Below are 14736 nucleotides of genomic sequence, written 5' to 3' on the forward strand. Positions count from 1 at the left end.
ATTTCTTCCTCTAACAATGCTCAAAACCTAACATAGTTAGTAGTAATATGACTGGTGTCTATACAGCTCTTCTTAGAAAAATTGTATATTTCTTTGACCTTGCTATTTGGTTTTTAGAAACTGATTGTTTGAGATAAATCATATAACAAATCCAAATTCTATGGCATACCATAGATCTTTTTGTTTTAAAGATCAAAAATATGGTGCCTTCCCATACAGCTACTCTTCCACTGAGCAAGAACTTGTTTCTAAGAATATTCAGAAAATAAAACCCCTCACATATAGTGACATCAACAGTATAATACAAATTTTGCATCAGTGAACCTATACAATTTAGATTGGCATTTTTCATTTGACTGATAATATTCTAATAAAAATAGCAAAGGTTCAAAATTAGCAGCCCAGGTGCAGAGATCATTGCAAATATTGCCCAATTTGAAAGACCTAGTTATATACGGATAAGTTTATCTTAGTGTGTGACTTATCTGACTGAGAAGGACATGCCACTAAAAAAATTTTAAAGAGTAATCAGCACATTTTATACAAAATCATATAGACTTCATAAGATATATCTAAATATCCCACAGTTCCTTGTGAAAATGTATTTGATAAATTGATCTCACAAAGAAAACACTTTAATCTTACAAGAAAACACCTCTACATTGATCACTTTTACATATTATTATTCAACAAAGTTATCGCTCAGAAACTATTAGGGATTCTCTAATGCTGGGTTGACTGAAGCAGTGTCAAGAATTTTTGAGCAACACAAGTGTCACTCAGTTTTGTTGTTTTATACTGCTGCAAGATTATTTCAGTAACAGTAATAAAACAACGATTTATTGCACCTCCCCTCTGCATATAACTCTAGTTTTGTGACCATATTTTGTGATAAAGTCTATTTTGTGACAACTATTTACCTTTCATTGTTTGACTCTATTACCTATAAATATGGTTTATATACCACTTGCCTATTTACAATGTACTTATGAAAGATTTATCTCTTTCCTGTCTGCTTCACACCTTAACACATGGAATCACAACACCCACCGGTAAGAACAGGAGGTATTTATATCCAATTTAATTCTCGTGTAAATTGTGGAGAGCACCCTTGTTATCTGTCAGGTTTAGAGCTTGTTAAATGATTTCCAATGTTAGTTCTGATCTTTTTTTGCATGATGTAGAAGAGGAAATACAAAGCAAGAAATTGGGAAAGATTACCTCGAAGAGGCCAAGTACAGAATAGAATTCCTTAACTTTAACAATGACTTGACCTCTAATAATAATAATATATATATGTATATATATACAGTCTCCCCCTACCCACACAAAGTCACTTTTCTGCCCCTTGCTCCGCTCTGGTAAAAGTTATGGGTATACGGTTTGCATTAGATAAATTGTCATAAAGAAAATGTCATTCTTTTTCACCATCCTCTATTTCCATAATGTAGGTACTTTTCTTCCCTCTCATCTGCATGCCTGTATTACATGATCCTGAAGTGTGTGAGCTCTAAACCATGTGCCAGAGTCTTGCATGTGGTTTTGAGAGCTTGACTTTGCACGAACTTTTGTTTGTACAGTGTCTACATTCCTCATCTTGTGACTGCAAAGTGAGTAAAAAATCAAAGTGCAAGATAACACAAAACCCAGCAAATAGAAGATCTTAGCTAATTAAGCACAATGTTCAAAACAGAGTTAATTAGAGAAAAGCAATTGTACTCTTAGAATATTGAGAGGTTAAAAAAAATCTAAATGGATTTTTTTTACCTCCAAAAACACATTGTTAAAATCTCTGTGTCTTGTCAGTTAATTGTTTACTAAGCTGTGATTTAATAATAATTTAAAGTGATTTAATTGTATGCATTGTGATACATATAAGTACATCTATCTTTTGTATTTTACATTAGCATTCCATCTTATTTTGTTTAAATATAACCTTAAATATGATTTCTCATGAAGCATTTCAGGTCATTTTTGCTCTTCAGCCATGTCCAAATGAGGTACAAGATATCCAGTCACACGGTGTTAATTGACCTAAAACTATTTTTCATAACCCAAAATATTTGATTCCTTGGTAGATCACAAGACAGGAAAGAAGTGACCTAAGCTGTGCAGCCATATTCCTTATTTCCTGCATCTTTGGGGGGTTTTGTGAAGCAGCTATTGCCAGAAGGTTCCAGAGCCAAAACCGTTCTGAGCTCTCTTTTAGTTGAATCAAGTAGTTCAGGTTGCAAAAAGAAACAGTTCAGGATAATAAGACCGATGAAAGGAAGCTGTTCTTTTGCATCTGATGTCAGACTTAGGAATGGTAAAAATTACCTCAAAAATGTATTTACATAAATTCTGGAAAACATTTTCCCTTCTAACTCCCAGAAATTTGACTAATTAAGAAGAAGGAGATACTTTCTCAGGATAGGATGAAATTCACCTCAAGGAATTTCCTCAAATCAACACTGCCTTTTAACCCAATATGAAACCTTCTGATATTATCCAGCATAGATTTTAGTGGCAACATTGCCAGGAACTGAAAATCACCTTACACATCAGGGTAGCAGCACAAAAGCCTGGCATGATTGAAGAAGGGACCCAGATACCATGGCCTATACATCATTCTAGTTGGAGAGAAATAATCAATTACACAGAAATTACTCTGTAATTTAAAATTACATTGGCATGAAAGAAAGCCTTCATGAACATTTAATGACAAATTTTATTCCTTACCTAAAATTATCCCCTCAATATGCCACTAATCTTGGACAAGTCACTTAACCTCTCTGTAATTTCATTAAACTTGTCATTTTCAAATATTTTTAAAGCACCAGAACTCAAATATGCTAAATGCATGAAACAGTTATTGTGGGAGATTTTTCTGCTTGAAGACAGAGATTTTAACCTACCTGCTGCCCACTCTCTCACTCCCTGTAGTGGACCTGTTAGTCTCCCTATGAAACATCTGCTTCATGTTTTTCAGAAACCACTGGACTAAATAAGCGGTAGAATTGTTATGGCAGAGAACCAAAGAGGCCATTTCAGGTAAAGACAAGGATAGGAATACAAGCACATGTAGAAGCAATGAAGAGTTAAGGCAGGTACTCCAGAAACTACTTTGTTTAATTTATTTTATGAAGATAGAACAATTGAGGGGTTTTGTTTTTGTTTTTATTTTTGGGTTTGTGTTTGTTTGTTTGTTTGGCCTTGACATTAATGGAGACAATTTTGAACATCAGATGTAGAAGGAGTAGAATAAAAACCTAGGAAGAGGAATAAATTCTTCAACAAGGCAGATAGGCAAGGCTGCTGAAAGGCAGGCTGGAAGGAAAAGAGAAATACTGTAGACCTTGGCTTTCAGGATAAAGCAGAAAACTCCATGTCCCTTCCACTGTATGGCCCAGTCCTCTTGGTCTAGCAGAGATTAAATTAATTCCTCAGAAAGGAAGAAGTGTAAAATGGGACAGGATTGAAGAAGGGAGAATATTTAGGAATTTCAATCAAAAGTCAACCTAATAGGCTAAAAATGCTTGGAACTACAGTGGGACTCTGAGTGACCAAGCATACATTTAGAATGGATCCAACAAACAGAGCCAATCAAAATGGAAAAGAAAATATAAAGAATTGTATATTGTTTGATAAAAATTCTTACTTCTTGGGCCTGGTACGAGTTCTTAGGAGTTTTTTAACTCCTAAGAAATTTGATTTCCTTTCCTTCCATCACTCCTTCCCAGCTCCTCTGTTATCTGTCAGAGCAGTCTCTGCTAACTGACCTCTGACCTTAACTAACCACTACTTACTACTACTACTACTCACTACCTACTGCCAACACTTACATCTGCTTCCACACTCTAACTCTACTGCTTTAAAAACTTCATTGCTCCCATTCTCTGTATTTATTTAAATAATTTCATCTGAGCTAGACTTTCACGTGCTCTCGTGGGCAGTTTTGATAAACCATACGGAAATGTAATGACAAGCTCTTTCAGTTATGTTCAGCTCAGCAACTCAGGTGAAAAACAATTCTTGACATTAAACCCCATCAAAAATATAAAGCAAGGCTTACAAAATGGCACAGCTCATTTTCACCACATTGTTTTTGATTCCACATTACCTTTTCCTAATGATTCTTTGATACACTGAAATCGATAAATACAGTCAACAAAAAACTTTAATCAAAGAGCTATAAATAAAATGACTAGAAATATGGTGCCCTCATATCTGACTACCCCACCGCTGGGCAATGATTCTTTTTCAAAGAATTCTTCAGAAAATAAAATCACTCACTTCTAAAGATATCAACAGCATAATATAATTTTTGCATAGGTAAGCCTGTATAGTTTAATTGATATTTTTTGTTTCACCAGTACAATTCTAACAAAAAGGCGTAGGTTTGAGATTAGCAGTCAAGTTGCAGAAGGCATTGCAATTATTGCCTCAGTTGAAAGACACATGCCCATTCTGTACACTGATGTCCAAATTGCCCCACAAGGAAATCTATGCACTTAGAAAGAGCGCATGGTGGCTAGCAAAAATGTGCATTTAAATGACAATTACCCTCAAGACTGGTGACATCTTTTAGTTTTCCATAAAATATACCTAGTTACCACTTAGGAGTTTAATTAAAATAATAGTCACCTACAACACATTTTAAAAGATGTTTTCTTCTTCATGTTTATTAGTTGATAAGAGCTGTCTGGCTCTGCAGAAACTGGATAGGTACTAAAATTTTGCAGTAGCAAGATATGCATTTACCTATCCTAGCCAGAGCCTGAGCAACAGGTGCTTAAAAAAGGGCAAGGCATGTGTGTTTTCATTTTTCACAAAAACTATTTAGCCTAAAGTCTCAAAAATACTGCAGAGAACAATTGATACCATCTGAAGCCCCCTGATATGAACAATATCAAACATCAGACAGACATCTGGTATCTTCAGGTCACACATGATATTTGCTCAGTCATATTTGACAAATGATAATGGTCACTTCATCCTGAACTCTGGCCATTATCAAGGACTTATTTACAGCTGGCACCATGCTGCTTCCTTGCAAAGTGAGTTAGACAACAGTGGGATCTGATCTTTAGTGGTTCCTGAGCCAAGAGAAATAATGCTTCAAACAAGGAAAACAGTCAGTGCAAGAACACCATGCTGACAATAAACACACTTCTGTGCTCCAGCCTCTCTGTTTATTAATGTTCCTCTTGTAGGAAGGTGGAATGATGTCTCAAATTGTTTTTGAACTCTTTAAAATAATGATACTATTTGATCAGGAATCTAGAGTGCAATTTCTTTTGCTGAAGAGTGTGATGTGTTTCCAAACACTGTCTTTGGAGTGATAGGAACACAGGAGTAATTCAAACTCAATTCACTTTAAGATCATTTGATATTCAACACAGGTTTAGTCAATAATAAAAATTTAGAGAGAGATATTAAAGTTGAGGTTTAAAATATTCCTTGGAAATATGACCTTAAATCCATTTAAATAAGTCTCTATTTAATATTAGAGAAGCTCTGTATTTATCAAACCTAATGGAATCAAACCATCCAAAATTTCTCCAAAAAATGGTATGATATTTTTTATTTTTGTGGAAGAGTTCTCTGAGACATTGCCAATGGCCTGGGAATGTATATTTAAAATGGATATGTAAATGTTCCACCGAATATGTCAGATTTTTTTAATTATCTTGAAGGGTGAAAATAAGCACAGTAGTTTATCTATCCCTATTAATCATATAGCCTTAGGCAGAAATAGTCAAGAAAATTATATATATTTATTTGTTTTTCTTGGTTTAGACATATTGCTCTCCATGGGGATGAGTGTGGATTCAATAAATATATAGGCAATGCCTCTTTCATTACCAGATATTCCTAATAAACCTCTTTTCATTTGCATCATTGGCTCCTTGTGGTCAGGTGCACTAGACCAAACAGAATTTTACACCTAGTTTAAGAACTATATGATAAGAATCTATCTTATTTAGGCCCCATCACTTCAGATGGTGCATATTAATAATCCAGAGATGTATTAAATTATCTACATATATGCCATAGTAAATTTTTCCACTCTCCTGGTAATCTTTTTTATGTCAGAATAGTCTACAACATACTCCAAACTGAAACATAGCCAGTAGATGTCACTAGATTGTCCACACAATTTTGTATGGTAATAGCTGATTTCAATGAAAATAGCTTTACTATTAAGAATAATACTTTTAAATATCATTGCTTTTCTAAAATAAATTCTACTTGGTCATAGGTTTTTTAATACCTTGCTTTTATTGACTTGTAAATTATTTTAAATGTTGCATCTATTTTATAATAATATTGGTTTACCATTATATGCTCTTTAAATGTTAGAAAGCATCTTTAAATCATGTGGTCCTGGTGGTTTTATATCAAGTACCCTGATTCCTCTAACATTGTAATTCTTTCTCAAGATTGCTGCAGCTATTCAGGGTCTTTTTTTAGTTCCATGTAATTTTTTGGATTATTTCTTCTAGCTCTGTGAAATATACCATTAATATTTTGATAGGAATTACATTGCATGTGTACTGCTTTGAGTAGTATGTTAATTTTAACAATATTAATTCTTGCTATCCATGATCATGGTATATGCTTCCATTTATTTGTCCTTTTATTCTTTGAAAAATTGATTATGCTATTACTGCTGTCCCAGTTTTTCCTCCTTTGCCTCTCTCCACCTAGCACTCTACACTCCCTCAGGCAATCCACACATCTTTGTTCATGCCCGTGGAACATGCATATAAGTTCTTTGGGCTCTCCATTTCCTCTACTGTACTTTTCAACCCCATGACTATTCTGTAGCTACCTATTTCTTCTTAATCGCTTTACCTTTTCACCTACCCCCTCCACACCCCCCTCCCGTCTGGCTGCCATGAAACCTTTCTCCATATCTATGATTCTGTTTCTTTTCTCCTTGTTTGTATAGTTTGTATTTTTAGCTTCAAGTGTTGATAGATATGTATTTATTGCCATTTTATTGTTCATAGTTTTGATCTTCTTTTTCTTAAATAAGACCTTTAACATTTCATATAATAATGGTTTGGTGATGATAAACTCCTTTAGTCTTTCCTTGTCTGGGAAGCTCTTTATCTGCCCTTCAATTATAAATGATATCTGTGCTGGGTAGATCAATCTTGGCTATAGGTCCTTGCTTTTCATCTCTTTGATTTCTTGCCAATCCCTTCTAGCCTGAAAAGTTTTCCCATGTAGGTAACTACATGCTTTTTTCTTGCTGTTTTTAAGATTCTCTCTTTATCTTTAACCTTTGGCATTTTAATTATGATGTGTCATGGAGTGGGTCTCTTTGCATCCAATTTTTTTGGACTCTGTGCTTCCTGGACTTGTGTGTCTATTTCCTTCACCAAATTAGGGAAGTTTTCTTTCATTGTTTTTGGAAATAGATTTTCAATTTATTGCTCTTTCTCTTCTCCTATGATGTGAATCTTGGTATGCTTGAAGTTGTCCCAGAGGCTTCTTATACTATCCTCATTTTTTTGGATTCTTTTTTTCTTCTTGCTGTTCTGGTTGGTTGTTTTTTGCTTCCTTATGTAGCAAATCATTGATTTGAGTCTCAGCTTCATCCACTCTACTGTTGATTCCCTGTAAGTTGTTCTTTATTTCAATCAGTGTTTCCTTTGTTTCTGATTGGATCTTTTTTATGCTGTTGAAGTACTCACTAAGTTCCTTGAGCATCCTCACAAATAGTAATATAACTCTGCAACTGAAAAATTGCTTATCTCCATTTTGTTTAGTTCTTTTCCTGGACTTTTGTTCTGTTCTTTTATTTGGACCATGATTCTTTGGCTCCTCATTTTGATAGCCTTTCTTGTTGTTTTCTGTGTATTACATTCAACTGTTATGACTAGCACTGTGCTCTGTGGTGCTCTGTGGGGAGGGTTCAGACAGGAGCAATGGCCTCTGCCAGTAGTTCTGTATTGAAGAAAGTTGACCCCCCAGTTCTCACCCTGATGCCAGACACTTTGGTTCTTCCGCACACACCACTGTTGCCCTTCAAGCTGCTGCCTCAGTGCTGGAGCTCAGTGGGAGTGGGTCTGAGTAAGTCCATGTATGGACTCTTTAACAAGAACTATGTAGGTATCCTGTAGTTTCTTCCAATGACTCAATCTCCACTGGTTTTTACAGTCAGAAACCATGGAGACTTACTTTCCCAGTACTGAAACCTTGAGCTGGGGGTCCTGGTGTGGGCCTGGGACCCCTCACTTCTGAGATATCCCTCCTGATTTTTATCCATCACACATAGTTGTAGGACCAGCTCATTCCAAGTCTCTGTCCCTCCTACCAATCTGGATGGATGTGGTTTCTTCTCCAATTCTTTGGTTGCAGAACTGCTATTCAATTCTATTTCTGCCAGTTCTTAGTTACTGTTTTTCTATAGCTTAGTTGTAATTTTGATGCAGTTAAGTGAAGAGGTGAGCTGGGTTTACCTAAGTCACCATTTTGGAGATCTAGCACTTAGATCGTTCTTCATTAATTTCAATTTAGAGAAATTTCACACTATGGCATCAGCAATCAAGCTTCCAGAGCTAACAGATTGTAGTACCAAGATTCAAACCCCTGTCTGCAGTCCACTTCCAGGGTCAGATAGTTAGAAATGAGCAAAGCAGGGGCAATGGGCTAAGTATAGGAGATCTCCAGGGCAGAAAGTCCCAGGTGCTTAGCAACAGTCGAAACTGGAGAAACAAGGACCTCTCCCCCAGGTAAACTTTCACCAATACTAAATCCATTGTTCCTTTTCTTATCTTTTTAATTTTTCAAGTATAAGTCTTTACCTCTTTTGTTAAATTTATTCCTCCTTTGTTAAATACACACACTCCTGTGTGCGTGTATTTAATGCAATTGCAAATGGGATTGTTTTCTTACTTTCCTTTGGTCCTGGTGGTTTTAACCAGTAGATTTTTAATCACTACACCAACTCAAGTATGGTAATTATTTATTGTATTTCTTCCTTAATAAATATTGGCAATTTATATTTTGTCAAGAATTCATTTATCCATTTAATTTGATTTTCAAAGTTATAGAGTTGCATGTAGGATTCTCTTTTAACTTAGTTTTTCTGAATCAGCAGATACATCCTCTTTCTCCTTCTTAAACTTGTATATTTTTGTTCTGTCTTCTCTCTTTTAGCAGAACTTTAAAATATTTATATACAGGGTCTGGCACAAATAACACCTATTTTTTTACTACAAAATCTTTTATTACAAAATGATAAGCATGTGATTCTGTAACATAACAATATCACACTCAAACACATCATGTGACATTTTAGGTGAAATATTTAAATTAAAACTATAAATTATTATACCCATATTATTATTCTACCAACCATACTCAAGCAGGTGTTACTTCTGCCGGACCCTGTATTTCATTGTTGTTTTCAAGGAACTAAACTTTGGGTTAATTTATTCTTGCTATTATTCATTGTTAGCATTTACTTTCATTAATCCCTTCTTTCTTTATTTCTTTAGATTGTCCTATTATTCTTAACACCTGCATTAAGATCTTTTATTGTTTGAGTCAGTGAAAGTTTTTCTCTAGGTCCATGGGTTTTAATGTAAAATGTCTTTCTTTTATTGCTTTTAAATTACTTCTTTAATCCAAAGGTCATCATAGAATGTTGTTCTTATGTTCCATGTACTTCTGATTTTCTGGTCACTTTTTAATAATTTTTTCTTATTATTAGATTATAATCAGACTTAATGAACTATATAACAGTTCTACTTTATAAATGTTTAGGCTCTTACACCTAATGCAAAAGCAAATTGTTACTTCATTTTTAAGTTACTGACCTTTGTAAAGTTTTCTTTTCTTTTCTTTTTTTATTAAATACTTTTGAATTTTATTGTTATTCAAGTACAGTTTTCTGCCTTTCTCCCTATCTCTCCCCACCCTGTCCAGCCATCCCCACCTCCCTCCCCTGATTCCACCCCCTTGTTTTTGTCCACGTGTCCTTTATAGTTGTTCTTGAAAACTCTTCACCCTTTTCCCCCCATTATCCCTTCCCATCTCCCCTCTGGTTACTGTCCATTGTTCTTTTTTTTTAATTACTTTATCTTCATTCAATTACAGTTGTCTGCATTTTCTCCCCCCCCCCACTGCCCCCCCATCCCAGCCAAACCTCCCTGCCTCCCTGTTTCCAACCTCCTCCTTGGTTTCGTCCATGTGTCCTTTATAGTAGTTCCTGAAAACCCTTCTCCCCACTGTCCCCTCCCCCTCCTCTCTGTCTATTGTTAGATTGTTCTTAGTTTCAATGTCTCTGATTATATTTTTTATTTGCTTATTTGTTTTGTTATTAGGTTCCAGTTACAGGTGAGATCATATGGTATTTGTCTTTCACCACCTGGTTTATTTCACTCAGCATAATGCTCTCCAGTTCCATCTGTGCTATCTCAAAGGGTAGGAGCTCCTTCTTTCTTTCTGCTGTATAGAATTCCATTGTGTAAATGTACCATAGTTTTTTGATCCACTCATTTACTAATGGGCACTTAGGTTGCTTCCAGCCCTTGGCTGTTGTAAATTGTGCTGCTATGAACATTGGGTCACACAGGTTCTTTTGAACTGGTGTTTCAAGATTCTTAGGTTATAGTCCCAGCAGCTGAATTGCGTCAAAAGGCAGTTCCATCTTTCATTTTCTGAGGAAGTTCCATACTGTTTCCCACAGTGGCTGCATCAGGCTGCATTCCCACCAACAGTGTACTAAGGTTCCCTTTTCTCCACAACCTTGCCAGCACTTGTTGTTTGTTGATTTGTTTATAATGGCCATTCTGACTGGTGTGAAGTGGTATCTCATTGTGGTTTTAATTTACATTTCTCATATGGTTAGTGATGCTGAGCATCCTTTCATATGTTTCTGGGTCCTCTGTATGTCCTCCTTGGAGAAGTGTCTGTTCAGGTCCTTTGCCCATTTTTTAAATGGATTATTTGTCTCCCTGGAGTGGAGTCATGTAAATTCCTTATATATTTTGGGCATCAAACCCTTGTCTGAGGTATCATTGGCAAATATGTTTTCCCATACAGTTGGTTCCCTTTTCATTTTGCTGATGCTTTCTTTACCTGTGCAGAAGCTTTTTATTTTGACGAAGTCCCATTTATTTATTCTTTCCTTTATGCCCTTTACTCTAGGGGACATATCAGTGAAAATATTGGTGCATGGAATATCTGAGATTTTCCTGCTTATGTTCTCCTCTAGGATTTTTATGGTGTTGTGACTTGTGTTTAAATCTTTATCCATCTTGAGTTTATTTTTGTATATAGTGTAAGCTGGTGGTCAGGTTTATTCTTTTTTTTTTTTTTTTTTGCATGTAGCTGTCTAGATCTCCCAGCACCATTTGTTGAAGAGGCTATTTTTGCTCCATTTTATTCTGCTGTCCCATTTGTCAAATATTAATTGACCATAGAGACTTGGGCTTGTTTCTGGGCTCTCTATTCTGTTTCATTGGTCTATGTATCTGTTCTTATGCCAGTACCAGGCTGTGTTGATTACAGTGGCCTTGTAATAGAGTTTGATATCAGGTATTGTGATCCCTCCTACTTTGTTCTTCTTTCTCGAAATTGCTGCAACTATTTGGGTTTGTTTGTGGTTCCATAAAAATTTTTGAAATGTTTGTTCTATATCTGTTAAGCATACTGTTGGTACTTTAATAGGTATTGCACTGAATCTATAAATTGCTTTGGGTAGTATGGACATTTTGATTATGCTAATTCTTCCAATTTATGAACATGGTATATGCTTCCATTTGTTTGTGTCTTCCTTAATTTCTTTCTTTAGTGTTGTGTAGTTTTCTGAGCACAGGTCTCTTACCTCCTTGGTTAGGTTTATTCCTAGGTATTTTTTTGTTGTTGTTGCTATATCAAATGGGATTTTTTTCCTGATTTCTGTTTTGATATTTCATTGTCGGTGCACAAAAAATGCCTTTGGTTTCTGAATGTTGACTTTGTATCCCGCTGTTTTGCTAAATTCATTTATTAGGTCAAACAGTTTTTTGGTGGAGTCTATAAGATTTTCTATATACACTATCATGTCATCTGCAAACAATGACAGCTTTCTTTCCTCTTTTTCATTTTGGATGCCTTTTATCTCCTTTTCCTGCCTGACTGCTGTGGCATGGACTTCCAATACTATGTTGAATAGAAGTGGTGAAAGTGGACAACCTTGTCTTGTTCCTGATCCTAGTGGGAAAGTTTTTAGTTTTTACCCATTGAGTATGATGTTGGCTATGGTCTCTCATATATGGCCTTTATTAGGTTGAGGAATGCTCCCTCTATTCCCAATTTCCCGAGTGTTTGAATCATAAATGGGTGCTGTACCTAATCAAATGCTTTTTCCACATCTATTGATAATGATCATGTGATTTTTCTCTTTGCTTTTGTTTATGTGATGTAATCCATGTATTGATTTGTGAATATTGTACCATTCTTGCATCCTTGGGATGAACCCTACTTGGTCACGGTGTATGATCTTTTTAACATATTGCTGGATATGGTTTGCCAATATTTTGTTGAGGATTTTAGCATCTATGTTCATCAGCAATATTGGCCTGAAGTTTTCTTTCTTTGTTGTGTCTTTATCTGGTTTTGGGATTAGGATGATGCTGACTTCATAAAAAGAGTTTGGGAGTCTTCCATCTTCTTGGATTTTTTGGAATAGTCTGTGAAGTATAGGGGTTAGCTCTTCCTTAAATGCTTTGTAGAATTCTGCTGTGAAAACATCCAGTCCAAAGCTTTTGTGTGTTGAGAGTTTTTTTGATTACTGCTTCAATTTTGTCATCTGTTATTGGTCTGTTCAGGCTTTCTGCTTCTTCTTCATTGAGTTTTGGAAGATTATATTGTTCTTGAAATTTTTCCATTTCACATAGGTTTTCAAATTTCTTGGCATATAGTTCTTTGTAGTAATTTCTTATAATCCTTTGTATTTCTGTGGTATCATTTGTAACTTTCCTCTTTCATTTCTGATTTTGTTTATTTGGGTCCTCTTTCTTTTTTCTTGATGGGTCTGCTTAAAGGCTTGCCAATTTTGTTTATCTTTTTGAAGAACGGACTCCTGGACTTATTGATTCTTAGAATTGTGCTTTTAGTCTCTATGTCATTTAAGTCTGCTCTGATCTTGGTTATTTACTTCCTTCTAGTTGCTCTGGGCTTTGTTTGATGTTGTTCCTCCCCTTTATAAAGGTTTTTCAAAGCATTTACTTTTATTTTTGTGATGGGAAAGGAGGCAGATCTGATGTCTTTGTTTACCTATATTTTATTCCTTTATACACTATACAATCAAATTATATAATTCCACTAACAAATACAGCTGTCATAAATAGGTTTCAAAATACACATAGCTGGTTTACAACTCAACTGGTGGGAGTAGAAATGTGAAGGGATACAACAGTGTCTGGAGCAGGGTGCTGGGTAACAGGAACAAATACAATATTTCTCTTCTGTAAAAGAAGAGAAATCTGAAAGATGAATAGAACTATTTTGAAAGTTTCTGCTATTTTGCAAAAAAGTAATATAATTGCTAATATAGACATCACATTCTCTAGAAAACGATTGCATTGTTATTTAGCCCTAATCTTTTAAGGGAACAAATACTCTAACTGGTACAAAATGAAAATTGCACATGTGCTATATTTCTATTCTTTGTTACTTATTGATAAAACCAATAAATAAGATAAATGGGAAACATTTTGCATCTCACTATACTGGAAACAGCTTTAGAAATCCAATCCAATGGGCAGTGATGGCAAGTCACAATTGTTGAAGGAATCCTGGACTAAGATTGGCATCTTAGTTCTCCCATAAATAAAACTCTTTTATGCACTTATAGTTCAGCTTTTACATATGAAAAACAAGCTAGTCTATATTCTTTATATGAAATGAATAAACAAATAAAAATATTAATTCTAAAATATTATACATGAACAATGTTTCTGAAACATAAAAGTATATTCAAGTTTAAGATGGTATGTCAAGTGCAAGGTGGTACTTAAGTCATTCTTTTCCTTATCTTGCCAATGGCACCTCCCTGTTCCCAGTTCCCTTCTTTGTGAGCAATGCTCAGGTCATCTACAATTAATCTATTTAGGAGGAAGCATTTGCAAATCATTCAATAGACCTCACTATAGTTATAGTCTGTTTATTCTTTCCCTTACTTGTCCTCTCGAGATATAGGAGGGTTGAGGGTACAGTCCTGAAATTGTTTCTGAGAATGCAGATCCCTCCTGTTACCTTTAGAAATCTTTAGTGGGTTTTGAGGTTTCCCTGGAGACCTTATTTCAGAAACTGCAGTGCACCTTTTTAAGTAAGCTTTGCTGAATTAGAAGGATTCTGGAGTCTGGGTAACAGGACATGTATGTAATAGCTGTAACTCCCCTCTGCACATGTGCCATTACCCACATTGCAACTCATCCTTGGCCCTGACTTAATTTGGGTTAGGTTAAAGCTTATGGCCTCTTGAAAACAAAGAAATATCTCACAGTGATGCTGTTAACGAGGGACAGAAGCTGTGAAAGAGGAAGAGGAAGACAGAGGAAGACTCTGTTTCATCATTTAGGAACATTTACTTGTACCAAAACTGGTTGGGGGCTTATGGTGTTATTTTCTATGTCTATGTATGATGAGTTTCTTTTCTGTTTATCTGTTTTTCTTCTAAATTGTGTAACCATATACTAATCATTGCAAAGTTACATGCAAAAGATTAATTAATTTTCTCAAGGCTTA

General features: G+C 35.3%; 1 protein-coding gene across 1 annotated transcript in view; it reads left to right on the forward strand.

Annotated features, from left to right (window-relative positions):
- The window catches only part of KCNH7 (potassium voltage-gated channel subfamily H member 7), a 476729-nt gene that overhangs the window by 421537 nt on the left and 40456 nt on the right, over positions 1–14736 (forward strand). The window lies entirely within an intron of this gene.

This window comes from Phyllostomus hastatus, unplaced genomic scaffold (genome assembly GCF_019186645.2).
Source record: "Phyllostomus hastatus isolate PE091 unplaced genomic scaffold, TTU_PhHast_1.1 phas_contig_1, whole genome shotgun sequence".
Lineage (NCBI taxonomy): Eukaryota > Metazoa > Chordata > Mammalia > Chiroptera > Phyllostomidae > Phyllostomus > Phyllostomus hastatus.